A 12,719-nucleotide genomic window follows, 5' to 3' on the forward strand; every position below is an offset into this window, starting at 1 on the left:
CGTCTGGATGAATTGAAACGCAACGAACAAATCATAGTAGACTAGGTACAGTGGTAACCCTTATCGAATGCATGATGATACTCCAGGAAGGAAGTACTACATGCTATAACATAGTAAACATGCATTATTTATCTAAAATGGTTGATACCCAGAGTTTATGTTATAAAGATGGACTGCTCCATCCGCAATCTCGTATGTGAGCACAGCCGTTCAGTGATTGGCCTTATGTAGGCAGTAACAGGACAAGCTAGCGGATTCTTACAAACGAAAATCAAAACAGAAACGTATTTGTATACGGATAAGTCTGTATACTGTTTTCTCAGATCCTATCTTATCATCCTCACCTATGAATACTACTCGGCTAACTTGATTCGATTTATAAAATAGAATCGTACTGGAAGTTTACGAACTGGCGCCCTCAATCGTTTAAACGTGTGCGGCGCTTGAGGCAGTTCCTTTCTTCGTCAAAAAGCAATGCCTGACAAAATCGGCTCAATGATTTTTGGCAGGAAAAGTGCGTCTGATCCACGTAGATACTCGCAGCGAGAAGACCAATGCGTTATGTAACGCGTTGAAGAACCAAAGATCGATATCATCATGCTGAGTGCATAGTATTCGCTTGTCAACACCAGCTGCCTAGTTGAATTCTGAAGACAATAGGTAAGTGACTGCTGATTCTGAAAGGGCTACCGTTGCCGCACTTTCTGTAAATACTGATAATCTGATTTCATCATAGTGCTCCTCGAGACACGCATATATATATATATATATATATATTTGTGTGTGTTTCGAATAGCTCTATCAGTAGTTCTAGACATATTGAACAGGCATGAAATCCGACCCATCACTTTACAAGCCGTATTAACACAGGCCGGACAGATGCCCAGTTTTCAGTAGTTGTTGGAACAAAAAATATAGCTACATCCAGATTACAACCGACAGGAGTTTATCTCTCTCTTTGGGCTGAACTCGTTTGGTCGAGAGAGGCAGTAAACACGTTTCAGCCTGCTAATCGATCGCTTTTACGGCCTACCCTGTCGTGCTGTGGATATAATACAAATTAAACTGTCTGATCTCTGTGGGGCATTGTTGTCGCGGTAGTCGACGTCTCAAGGAAGGACGCTTGTCTTCTTACCGGCTGACTCACGCTGCGTTCAGCCACTCATTACAGGGTCTGACCTGCTGCTCGATCTTGTCGCTGCCGTACAACTGATAGTCGAAATTTGTGTTAAAAGCATATCTGACGTTTTTCTGCTGTTGAGATTTACTCAGTGCCATGGGGCATGAAATATTGACACGCATGTGCGTGGCAGAGGACAAGAAAGACGCAGCAGCACTGGATGCCCCAACGATTTGGTTAAGTCGATTTCATACAGCGACTGCTTGCGTGAAGACGTCGTTTTTATAGGTAGCTACCAACTATTACAGGGCGGAGCAGTAGGTTCGAAGAATATACCGTTTCGTTGTTAATTCAAGCATTTTTTTCAAAGTCCTGAACTTCTACGCAGATGCTAGCAGTGACCTTTACCTGAGTATGCTAGCCATCGATTTGCTCAATGATCAATATACAATAGTGTAGCAGGAAACGTTTAGTCGCCAGTTTTTTTTCCCAATATTTTTTTTATTGTGCTGCCACGTTCGACATTATGACGGTGCTATATTCAAACGTCTCTTGTAGAGTAAAAACGGTTACACGCATCAGCATAACTTACATAGCGAAAGCATGAAACATATGCCTAGATAGTGTTTGGCCCTTCATAAAACTTACTCCGTCAAACGAAACTTAATGCAAATAAATGATCAGAACAATTAAAAGTTAACATTACTTATCTTAGATTAAGGTGGTTTTTATCTACTATATTAAGGTGTGTATTACACGTGGATTTGAGGTAACACCCGATTATAGGTCATCCCTTTTCGAAGCTGCCTGTGCCTACGACAATTGTACTGTTAATTAAATTTAAATTGTTAGATTTACTGCAACAGTGCTCCTGTTACTGCTATTCTTTGTCGCTTAAGTGAATCATCGTGCTATGTTTTCGATAGGCACCGCTCAGGTGTTCGATGTTACCGCTCGATATTCATTGTTGACGTTCATGCTACGTAAATGGTCGAAATTTCCACCATTTTGTTTTGTCATATTTCGGCGATAGCATCATTTATTATAAGTATAAATAGGAGACGGCATCGACACGGCTCTAAAAGAAAAAAACTGTCCAATTAGGTAAGGTAATGGCTGGCCAGTTCAGAGAAACGCTGGTAGTAGGTATAGGCGGTACCAGCTGAGCGCGACGAATCGTAGCTCCGTCAGAAGAAAGTCAGCGTTCTAAATTCGCACTTTCTTCTACTGGATATAGAATAGCTTTCGACTATTCGTATCGTAGTAGGCGATGTTGACGTAGGAGCAGCAGTCGTAGAAAAAGAAGGTACAATGAGAAGCAAAAAGCGATTTCCCTCCCGCCAACGGCGACTGTAGCCGAAAACTGGCGCTGGGTTAGCACAGGGCGTTTCCTAGGGCGAAATTAGTACTTGTTCATCATATCAACCGTCTCAGTAATTCGTAGTACGAAGCGATGACTATACAAACGCATCCAGATTAACTAGTCAAATTTTCATGAGATTTCCTACGACGAAAGGAAACAACAGCCTGAATGGCCATCTCTGTCGTATGTTTACAGTATGCCAATACGAAATAAAACTACTACAATATCTATGGTGCCCAATAGTCTCTCTAGCCATCTTAGAATCGAGCCTTCTTGTCCGGAACCTCTGCTCTATTCCGACTCCGTTTAGATGGCCTAATCAACGAATGTATCACTGCAACAAATGCCAGCTACAAGTCGAAGTATATTAGATTTAGGGTGAGAATTGTGCTAAAGCAGATGTTTTTTTGTTTATAAAATCACAATATGTAAGCTGCTGCTTATTATGAAAAAAGGCAAACATTGAGTAATTAATATTAGCCAGGTAGGCTGAGACGCAAACGATGTATGCGGTTTGCCTATTTGTTGAAAGGAATATTAAGGCAAAACTATTGTAGTTATGGAACAAAGTAAAATGCAACGTATTATTCGGTTTTGTATAGCTTAGATCGACTGCATAATTTCACGTAAATTTATCAACATTCGAATAGGCAGATACGATATTTATGAGCTTCTCGGCCCGCGGTTGGGTTTTCGTTCGGACTTACCTTGTTGAAACTTTGAATCGTAATCAATGGCTCGATCTATCGGAAGTTTAAAGTCCACGGAGCAGTTTGTCTATAATGTACATCTATTCAGCTTATCATAGGTGCATATATTTAAATAAATTTCCTATCTAAAACTAATAAATCCCTGCCACTGGCAAAAAAATCCTGTTATATTGGTGTGCGGTAGCATTTAATTCTTCACCTATTTCGTTAGTTTTTTGTTCCTGTGTAGGACACATCATTGTCCAAAATGGATCGTGAAGACGTATCAGAAGATGACGCAAAAGATGCAAGCGACTTGTTCAGTTCAAGTAAAATACGTTCAGCTTGATGTTTTCTGCGAACGACTACGTCAAAAGAACAAATCGAAAAATTGAAAATCTGTCATTTCGAAAAGGAAGAAGGAAAGAGAACCTATTAAAGTTAGCGACATTTCTCCTCGTCCTTTTTTTGTGCTTTTCCTTTGCTGCTTATCAGTTTCCTCCAAATGTGTGTACCTTACCCGCTGGTGGGCATCCATAGACCTGTCAACAGTCTTACGCAACACGGTACCGAGATACATTAGCAGCCACACAAATGCTACGTTATCGTCTATCGGGGCTGAAGCACTGATCCGGCGCACATGATGAGACCGAGACTATGGGACGTAGGCAGACGCTACGTCATGGATTCGCAAAAAGCCAACTAGCGATTTCGTTTAAGCAACGTTTTTAGGTTTTTTCTGGAGCCGCCAACGGCGCACATTTAATCGATGAACAACCGTTAATACTTAATACTCGAATACGAGGTCGAAATCATTCTTAGTTCTTCGACAAAGGACAATGCACAGGGCCGTGTACGTCATGAGACTAAATGTGGGTGGGTATACGAAGACACGATACCAGTGTACTCGGTTTGTCGGTACACACCTAAATATATGTGCTGTCGTGTTTCGCGCTATTACGTAGCTGGTCTTTGGCAGCATGCCGTTCCCTGGTACAAATCAATTGTAATGGTCAAATGGTTTGTCGGTCGGACGATCCGGTGAATGGCAACACCGTGCAGTAGGCACTTCCCAAAGCCGAGCGCATCTGTCTAACCGAAGATTATCTCCTGTCACCGCAGCACAAGACCGCTACCTCCTTTCACTGCCTCTGGGGGTCATCAACCGACCGACAGCAGCAGCAGCAGCAGTAGCGAAAACTTCATGGACGCCGATGTCCTGTCGGCAACGCTGTTCAGCGGCATCCTTCGTTAAGCAGCTCGAAGTTGTGTTGAAGTTGGACAGTTGTGTCGTTTCTAAAAGCTAGCACTGCTTGCGCTTACCCCTTGCCTTAATGCGTTACCTTGACTTTGTTCAAGTATTATCTTCGTGCGTATTTCTTCGCGTTTGTTCACCGTAGAGCGCAACGCACAGGCCCAATGCAATGCGTGCAGTCTGCCTAAGTGCTGTGCACCTCGGAAGCAGCGTGGGTCAGAAAATAAATGGTCTACGAATAGACTCACTGCTTTATTGTGGAAATGCAGGGCAATTACGGAGCCAGCAGCAACGATCAGTTCTGTGCTGGTCGTGTGTAGATGTATGCGTGTGTCTGTCTCTTGCCGTCTTTGATCATCTCATAACCGCATTCAGTAGCGGAAGCTTCTACAGCAATGTTGCCGACCAACGCGTTCGTCTGTAATAGGGAGTCAAGGAATAATTTCGGAGTTAGCTGCCAATAGGTAGGGCTGTGGCTAAGCCCGTTGGGGCCATCCGCTGGAGCATTACAACCGAAGAAAAATGGACGGATAAATCGCAATATAATCGTATATACACATAAAGACGCTCCAGCATAAGTTACGCCTTGGATATGGAATACCAAGTTCCGTTAGTTATTCGCTGACCGCCATCTTTGCAGAATTTGCCTGTGCTAAATAAGTACTACCAGGTTCGCGTTGGTAAAGCGTTCGCTGTGCCTGTTCCACGCAGCAATTTCAATAGGTGCATTGTGAAACTTCTCACTCCTCAACAGTTTTTTAGGTGCTGCAGCGGAACAACGTTACAATACGCTTCGAAGGCCAACACTGCCCAAGACCCTCAGGCCGACACCTGTGGCTCAAAAAAGCACGTATAAGGTAAACGATTTTGGCGCGGTTCGTAACCTTTAGCCGTACCATTGACGCCTACTTCCACGTAGGGACATCACCAGCAAAAAAGTCGTTTTCGTAGAGTTCAGTTGGCAAATATTACGATACGGCGAAGGCCAGTTGTACAGTTAATCGAACGATAGGACTCGTGATAACGAAAACGTGGCCGCAAGAAATCTTGATTAGGAACACAACGTAATGGCATAGAGAAGAGACTCGTCGTAATAAGCCTTTACGGTACAGGTATTATGGTTAGCCTTCTCATGCACGTAGCCACAAATAAAATGCATCAAAATATATATGTGTTTCATTGATTTCACATACTTACGTATGGCGTAGGCAAAACGTCTAAGATAGTAGTAAGTATGTTTTTGTACATAGAGTATCTATGAGTTTTCTACATTGTGATCGGATCAGGCACGAGAAAGACGTTTCAAGAGGGAGAGTCTGTTAGCAAGCGATTTGCATCTCATAAAAATACCTCCATTCGGTTCGTCACTTGGGTGGCCTGGTTCCCAGCAGTGAGGTACACTATGCGATACTCGTGTTTCCTCCTTGATTTCAGAACTATCGCGGTGAACACTTGACTTTTGAAAACGACATAAAGTCATCTTAGTGACGAATTTGCCTCTTTTTCTATATAAGTTTTTCCCTAATAGAACTGACAAGTATCTGGAGTAGAGCACCTTAGATGTTTAGTTTCGTTCTTGCATTGTTAATATATTGTCTACTAACAGACATGCAGCAATTGATGACACTTCAAAGAAGATCTTCTGGGGTAGACCTATAAAATGCCCGTCATATCTTTATTCATATCGCCATTAGATAATGTACATTATGCCAATTAATCTATGGAAACGAGTAACTATACCAACCTTGAATGCTATCATCCAATGATGTCTTACGAGTGGTAACAACAACAATAGCAGATATACGAACTTTTTTTTTTTTTTTTTTTTTTTGCTAAAACTGATCTTAATAACGTTATGAATACTGTAGCAATGGCTTGTATCTTAATTATAATTTTGAGCTGGCACAATACGGACGTCATATGCGTTCTCTGTCCGAGACCTCGGATGGGCTCAAACGTCGGCCGGTACCGCAAAGCAGCGCGGAGCTATCCTTTCTTTGACAGAACTCTTGCACAGTGTCACCTTTTGCGAAACGACAACGGCGCAGCAGCTTGATCCTACTGCTTAGGCTCAATCGTATAAGGTGCCTGATGCAGCTCCTTGCTGCTGACTGTTGTCGGTGTCATTTAGCCGTCTGCAATCGTTAGGACGCGGCAGAAAATTTAACTAGCTAACTAGCAATAGTACGCTGGGTTTGTGTGTTGTTTAATTTTCAAATGGGTGACGCTACTACTGCTCTGAAGCCGTACGCATCAATGACGTTGATGTCGGACGGACAAGCAATGAAGCAATCGACGGTCGAGTGACTGCGACCATCTTTTAGTGTAACAGATAGGTTATGAATAAAAAGAACGACACGGGCTCGGTGAAGCTTGCAGAATTCTATCAAGGCCATGATCGTTACATTTTCCTGCACCAACTCGGATACCGGGGTCTCCCATTCGCCTGTACACCTCACACAGAGAGACCCAGCTATCTGGCATTTTGATGTTGTTGCGCTAGCCGAAATGAAAGTACGCCGTTGAAGTACGCTTACGTCGAACGGGATCCACTGGCGAGTAACTATACGAACAGGCAGATCAGCTTCGCAACGGCAGCGTTGGAAGCTGTTACAATGCATTACTAGAGTGCGATTACCATTCATAATGGTTATAATGTGGTAGCTGAGATATCGAAGAGGATAAGGGATAGGAATTGAGGTAAAAGGGCTATAACCTCGCCGGTATGGAGCATGGATCGCGTCTTGTTAGATGATATCGTACGAGCGTTTATTGCTTATGTGCTAGATAAATTTCTGCATTGTTGCCATTGGTTTTTGCCTACTGGAAGCGAAAAAAAAATGGCAGGGACCAATACAAATCTCATAACACTGTTCTTTCATAGTATTTATGTACGTACATGTGTTTTCTGTTTTTAAATCGTCACTGGCTGGTACTCGATTTAGCAAGCAGCAACAAATAAGGCCCTCGCATGCATTTGCACACGAAGTGTTTGTATTGGATAAGCTTGTCTGACGATAACACGATAATATATTTATTCATTCATAACTAAATAAGGTGCACGTTTGTCTATAACCGTCAAGGTTGAAGTCCCGCCTAATTCCTTATGTTTCAAGTTTTACATTTAATATCGCTGTTAGGCATTGTTCTATCAGGTGCCTGGCTCCCAGCGCGAAACGAAGTCTGTCTATGCCCGGGTTCGAACCCAGACCACAACGTGTCCCGAAAATTAGCAGGCAGATATGTTTTAGACAAAATAAAAATCCACCTTGCAGCAACCACTCACCTTATCACTGCCGTTATGCATTTTTGGGGAGATTGCCGCTCTTTCGTAGATAGTTTTTGCACAGAGAACTGAATTCGGGTTAGCGCAATGTTCTTTTAACTATATCGCTAAGTGCTCCTGCTTATATTACACTAAACTCGCACGGTACTTATTGAGACAATGCATATAAGAACAAGAATTAACTTGAATATCAATCCGATTAACTTACCGATAACAGAGGCAAAGATAGCACTTCTTCTATTTTCCTAATCGTGAATAGCAATGATTCTTAGTATCCAATACAGAATTAAGCACAGCACATGCAACAAACCTGAAGCCTGAACACAGAAGTGCTCAGTCAGGCGGGATTCGAAGTCTGTTTAATCCATGACGGTGCAGTGTGGGGCCAATGGCAGCTACGCTCGGCCAGTAAAACAACGTCAACGTCAATGCTTGCACACACGTGAACCGCGATGTTCACGAATTTTCCGCTAGGATCGATAACAGTAAGAGTCTCTTCACTTCAGATGTCCGTTAACGTAACACTGTGGACTATCGCCACTTGTTGATCACAATGACACCACCCTTTCTGTTTGTCCGTATTTTATTCTTTTACGCTGAAAACAACCTTCGCACTCACCTAATAGCGATCAGCTGAAACGAGGTTCGAGCTCACAGCATTGACGCAAGCCTGCGGAAACTCTTCGAATCGTTCGGTTAGAAAACTCAGTGTGATTATGTATACGTTCGCGTGTCAATGTACGCCACAAAAAAAAGCTATCACTATTCTATCGCTGTCATGCTATACTTAGACTTTCTGTTCGAAACACGCTTCTCCAGTGATCTGCACACTACTCGTAGTAACAACAGCATTAGCTCAGCTTGGCCTATCGGCAGCGTTATAGTGAAGAACACTGTCCCGTGTACCTAGAACACAGGCCCATCTGATTCACTGATGACTGGATGGCCGTTAAGCAATATCGCTATGCTGTGCAAAACAAGCAGTTAGATAGGAAGACCAATCTGCTGCTAGCGCTATTATAATATACTGGCGCTTGCCGCGTTTTGCCGGCGCCGCGTGCTGCGTCGTGTTAGCCCGCAGACGTTGCTCTGTCGTGGGGCTCTTCTGCGGCCGGCCAGCCAGCCAGCCAGCTCATTCGTTCGCTCGCTCGCTCGCTCGCTCACTCTTTGCTGCTGCTAGGGACGTCAATGATGCTAAGTCGAGACGACTTACTATTGCCGCTGGTAGCAGCAGCGATGATGGTGGTAGTGGTGGTGGTGGTAATGGTGAAGCGGCAGACGCGGTTTCGGCTTGTAACCGACCGACGGCTTTCGTTCGTTCGTTCGGTCGAAGACCGTTTTTCCCTCTCCGTCGGCAGGCTCTTGCCGGCTCTCCGGAGAAGAGATCCAGCGAACGGATGGAGGCACGTTTCCCGCTGCTGTTTCCTCCGAACGTCGATAGACGCGACTGTAGTACGGTGTAGGGCCATAGATCCAACCCAGACAATCGAACCCGTACTGTTTCTGCCCACAGCATCTCATAACACAGCTCGACAGCATCTGCTGGTGATTCTGCGATAGCCCAAGCAACCCCGGTGCTGCTAGTGATCCGAAGTGGCTGGTACTCCTCTATTCATCCGATTGGACCGGATTAACCATTCGACAACGTAAACGACAACAACGAAGATGAGTTCAAAATCGCTACAGAATGATATCGGTAAGTAAATTATGCAGCCTAAACCTAGCTCTGCTTATTATTCCGATGAGACTATTTACCTGATTTTGGTTCTTCGATGCGAAAGTGAGGTGAACGCCGCCTTCCTCGTGTCATTGCCTCTGCTTCCTGACATCGGTGTCAATATGCTGTTTGCGAATTGGTACTCTACACAAGGAACAGCCTGACTCAACTCCAGCACACCTCTCTGCTATAACTTGTTGGTACAATTCGCGCGAGAGGAGTCCTTTTTAGTGTTGCTAAACAGCAAATCGCCTCCTGACTGTCGCTCGTTTCCGCTGGTTCTCCGACGTTTTGTCGGCTAGTAGCCGCAACGTCGAACGTAGCGCTGCAGTCAGAGCACCAGACCCGACTCCGGACCAACGGAGTAGTCGAGCAACAGGTGAACTAGCTACGTTGCAGATATTTCTAGTTTATATGTATTTCCCCCCTGATCGCATTGCAGTAAGACTTCGTAACCGTGTTTTAGAGAGTGTAGAAATACTTTCTGAACGTTCGAAGTGGAAACGGTGTCCGTGCCAGTGCATTACTTCGTCACCTTTTTGCCGATGCAACAGGTACGTGCATTGACTTAGTCTGTCATCATCTGCATGACATGGTGCCCGTGAAAAAAGTCAGCAGTCATTATTGGACGGCTTCTATGTTATCAGATGTAACGGTTATGCCGCTGCTAGCAGAACTAGAATTGCTTCCCTGACAGCCCGGTGGTCGCTGTGCTTCACTGGCACCAGCTGAGAGCGCCAGACAATTCAAATAGACAAACCCAGTCTGCAGCATATAGTCTGAAAGTACACTGGATTTACTACCTGGCAACACGTGTTAGAAACGTGTCAAAAACATTCTAGCGATAGAAACAGTGTTTTGGCTTCCTTTCATCTTATCGGTAATAGATTTCGAATTACAAATGCAGAAAACGCATCAGTGTATGAATGATAGACCCGTTGTTTCCATGCAAAGATTCATCTTGAATCATCGGTACTCGGTCTAGTCGTTAACCGTTGTTTGCCCCTCGTCTTGTGGGCGCCTCCGATGAATGGAAGCAACTAGTTGTCATGCGTGCACTCTAACCGTTACATAGAATAGGCTTCTGTTATGGTAGCCTTAACACAACAAGCATTTGTGCTAAATTACTTTCTCAAAAAATGTATTTTCTTTCGAAAGGACCAGCTGCTGTACAATAAGCATGGCAGTCTGAAGTTCATTTGTGTGATGAGAAGGTGAAATGGAAGGGAGGCATACATATCTGTGTCAAGGTAACTTGCTCTTTCAGGCGACTAAAGCTGCTCTAATGAGCTATTACTGCGCCGCACGTCTACCGAAATGTCCCAAATACAGTTTGACCCAAGTAAAAAGTCTCCTAAAGATATATTTACATTGCAAGTTCGCTTAATTGAAAAACCCCATTGCAAATATCAGCTTTATTATTGTCTATTACTGAACTGACCGAAGCCAGGCAACTTTTCACATTAATACTTTTAACACCATCGAGTAGCAATGACATTAGTAGGCAAAGGTGATAAGCAAAGCTGCGGGGAAGTTCACTAGGTTTCGGCATAAGACTCGCGGACCGGAGGCAGCACCGATATCACAGCGGCCAGACAATAGCCTACCCCCGGAGCAATCTTCAGGGGCAAGGAACTTGACAAATGACAACTATTATCGTTCTTGTTGGACGCACAGATTTTGATGTTCCTCACTAGAATTGTATAGCAAAATTTGTGCTTTTACAGTCTTGGGATCATGTTCCACACTGTGACCGGTCGCATTACATTATACGAACATGTACTTCTCTGATTTCTTTTTCTCCAAGATAGTACCCCTAATGTCCTCAGCGGCGATCGGAAACGAGGTTGAAGACTGAATTCGAGTGCTTAATTTCTACGAAAAGTCTTGAGAGAAATTCATCATACACTAGGCAAGCTTAACTGGACATCTATTCTCCAACAGCTACAGTGATCGTAGAAAAACGTGACAGGTCCTTGTCGATCGACAGACGAGTCGTCCGATAAAGCGAAGCTAACAAAATCCCGTGTAACATCGACGCCCGCAATTAAAGATGTCGCACGTCTGGCCGATTTTGTTTGTGCGCATCTTCCATTCTTTTTCTGCTGTTCTACAATACTATCTTTGTAAATGTTTACATCGTGATTTAGCGTTAAAAACCTAAAAAGCGATAGAAGCGAACCGGCGGTCAGATACGCGGCGGAGGTACGTGCCGGGAAACAAACGTTGCACTGTTATGGAACGTTTTCTACTGTATGCAAATAAAAATGACCATTTTAGGTCTGGCCGTCATTTTGTGAGTGCTTATGTTGAAAGATCGAACTAATAAACATTGATAAATATACCTTATATAATAGGCAACAGCTGTTGTTCGGAGATTTGTTCGTTAATCTGACCTGATTACCTTACACCTGATGGCAACTGGCATCAGGGTTGTTCTCTACAGTGATAGGTAGGTATATACAGTAATAGGTCAAGCTAATTATAGAACGGCTCGTATGAATAAAGCAACTGCAATTCCGTTGTCAATGCTAGCATTATAAAATACCTAATCCATGAGTGAAACGATATCGTATATTACGTAAACGGATTAACAGGGTCGATCTGCTTGAATCAGAAACACTACTTCTATTAGTCGTCAGACAACATCATGTGTTTCCAAGAATGAAGCGCAATATTTCTCATATGATTCTATTCAAACTGCCCGTGTATTCTGTCAGGTCTTCGAAAAGTTCGTTCTAAATTTTCCCGCTGAGTTGGCCAATTTTTACGAAGGCTCACCGCATGCTTGGCACTATCCCTTTAGTTAGGCTCGTATTATTTTTTTTCTGCACCCTTCTAACGTAGAGTCTGATTTTTCTGTGCTACGTTTTCCGTAGAAGTGTGTCCACGCCTGTGTGTAAATAAGAGTTTCAACCAATGGATTTTGACATTACTGCTTTTTTCACAAGGGACAACATGAAGGGAAGTACAAGTTCTCATTGGCTGAAAACACCTTTCTGACTGCTAAATTACTACCAGTAGTGAATAACGGGTGTTACTCTGTGACTGCCATCAAGCACTAGCCCACCAACGTGGTCGCTCTAAATCAGAAGAAGCTTTGACAGCTTCGCTTGCATCTTAAGCATTTATAAACCAAATTGAGGTTCATCGTCTGATGAAAAGTTCCTTATTTTACCACAAGTCATCTCTATACGATTGCTGTTTTGACGGAGAATTTTACCAATGAACTAGAACAACGTGCACACACACACACACACTCATGCACTCTGTTGACACTGCCTTTAAC

The 12,719-nt window shown here is 43.6% G+C and overlaps 1 protein-coding gene across 2 annotated transcripts in view; it reads right to left on the reverse strand.

Annotated features, from left to right (window-relative positions):
• LOC111264570 (ATP-binding cassette sub-family G member 8) overlaps positions 1-9,407 on the reverse strand; it is a 70,176-nt gene extending 60,769 nt beyond the window's left edge. Inside the window, exon 1 of one of the 2 annotated variants that reach the window (XM_022840606.2) lies at positions 8,024-9,407. The gene's annotated coding sequence lies outside the window, so the exon portion shown is untranslated. Of the gene's footprint in view, positions 1-7,921 lie in introns of both variants that reach the window. The other variant, XM_022840605.2, reaches the window with a different exon arrangement.
• Positions 9,408-12,719: the final 3,312 nt, after the last annotated feature.

Source organism: Varroa jacobsoni, unplaced genomic scaffold (assembly GCF_002532875.2).
Source record: "Varroa jacobsoni isolate VJ856 unplaced genomic scaffold, vjacob_1.0 scaffold_875, whole genome shotgun sequence".
Taxonomy (NCBI): domain Eukaryota; kingdom Metazoa; phylum Arthropoda; class Arachnida; order Mesostigmata; family Varroidae; genus Varroa; species Varroa jacobsoni.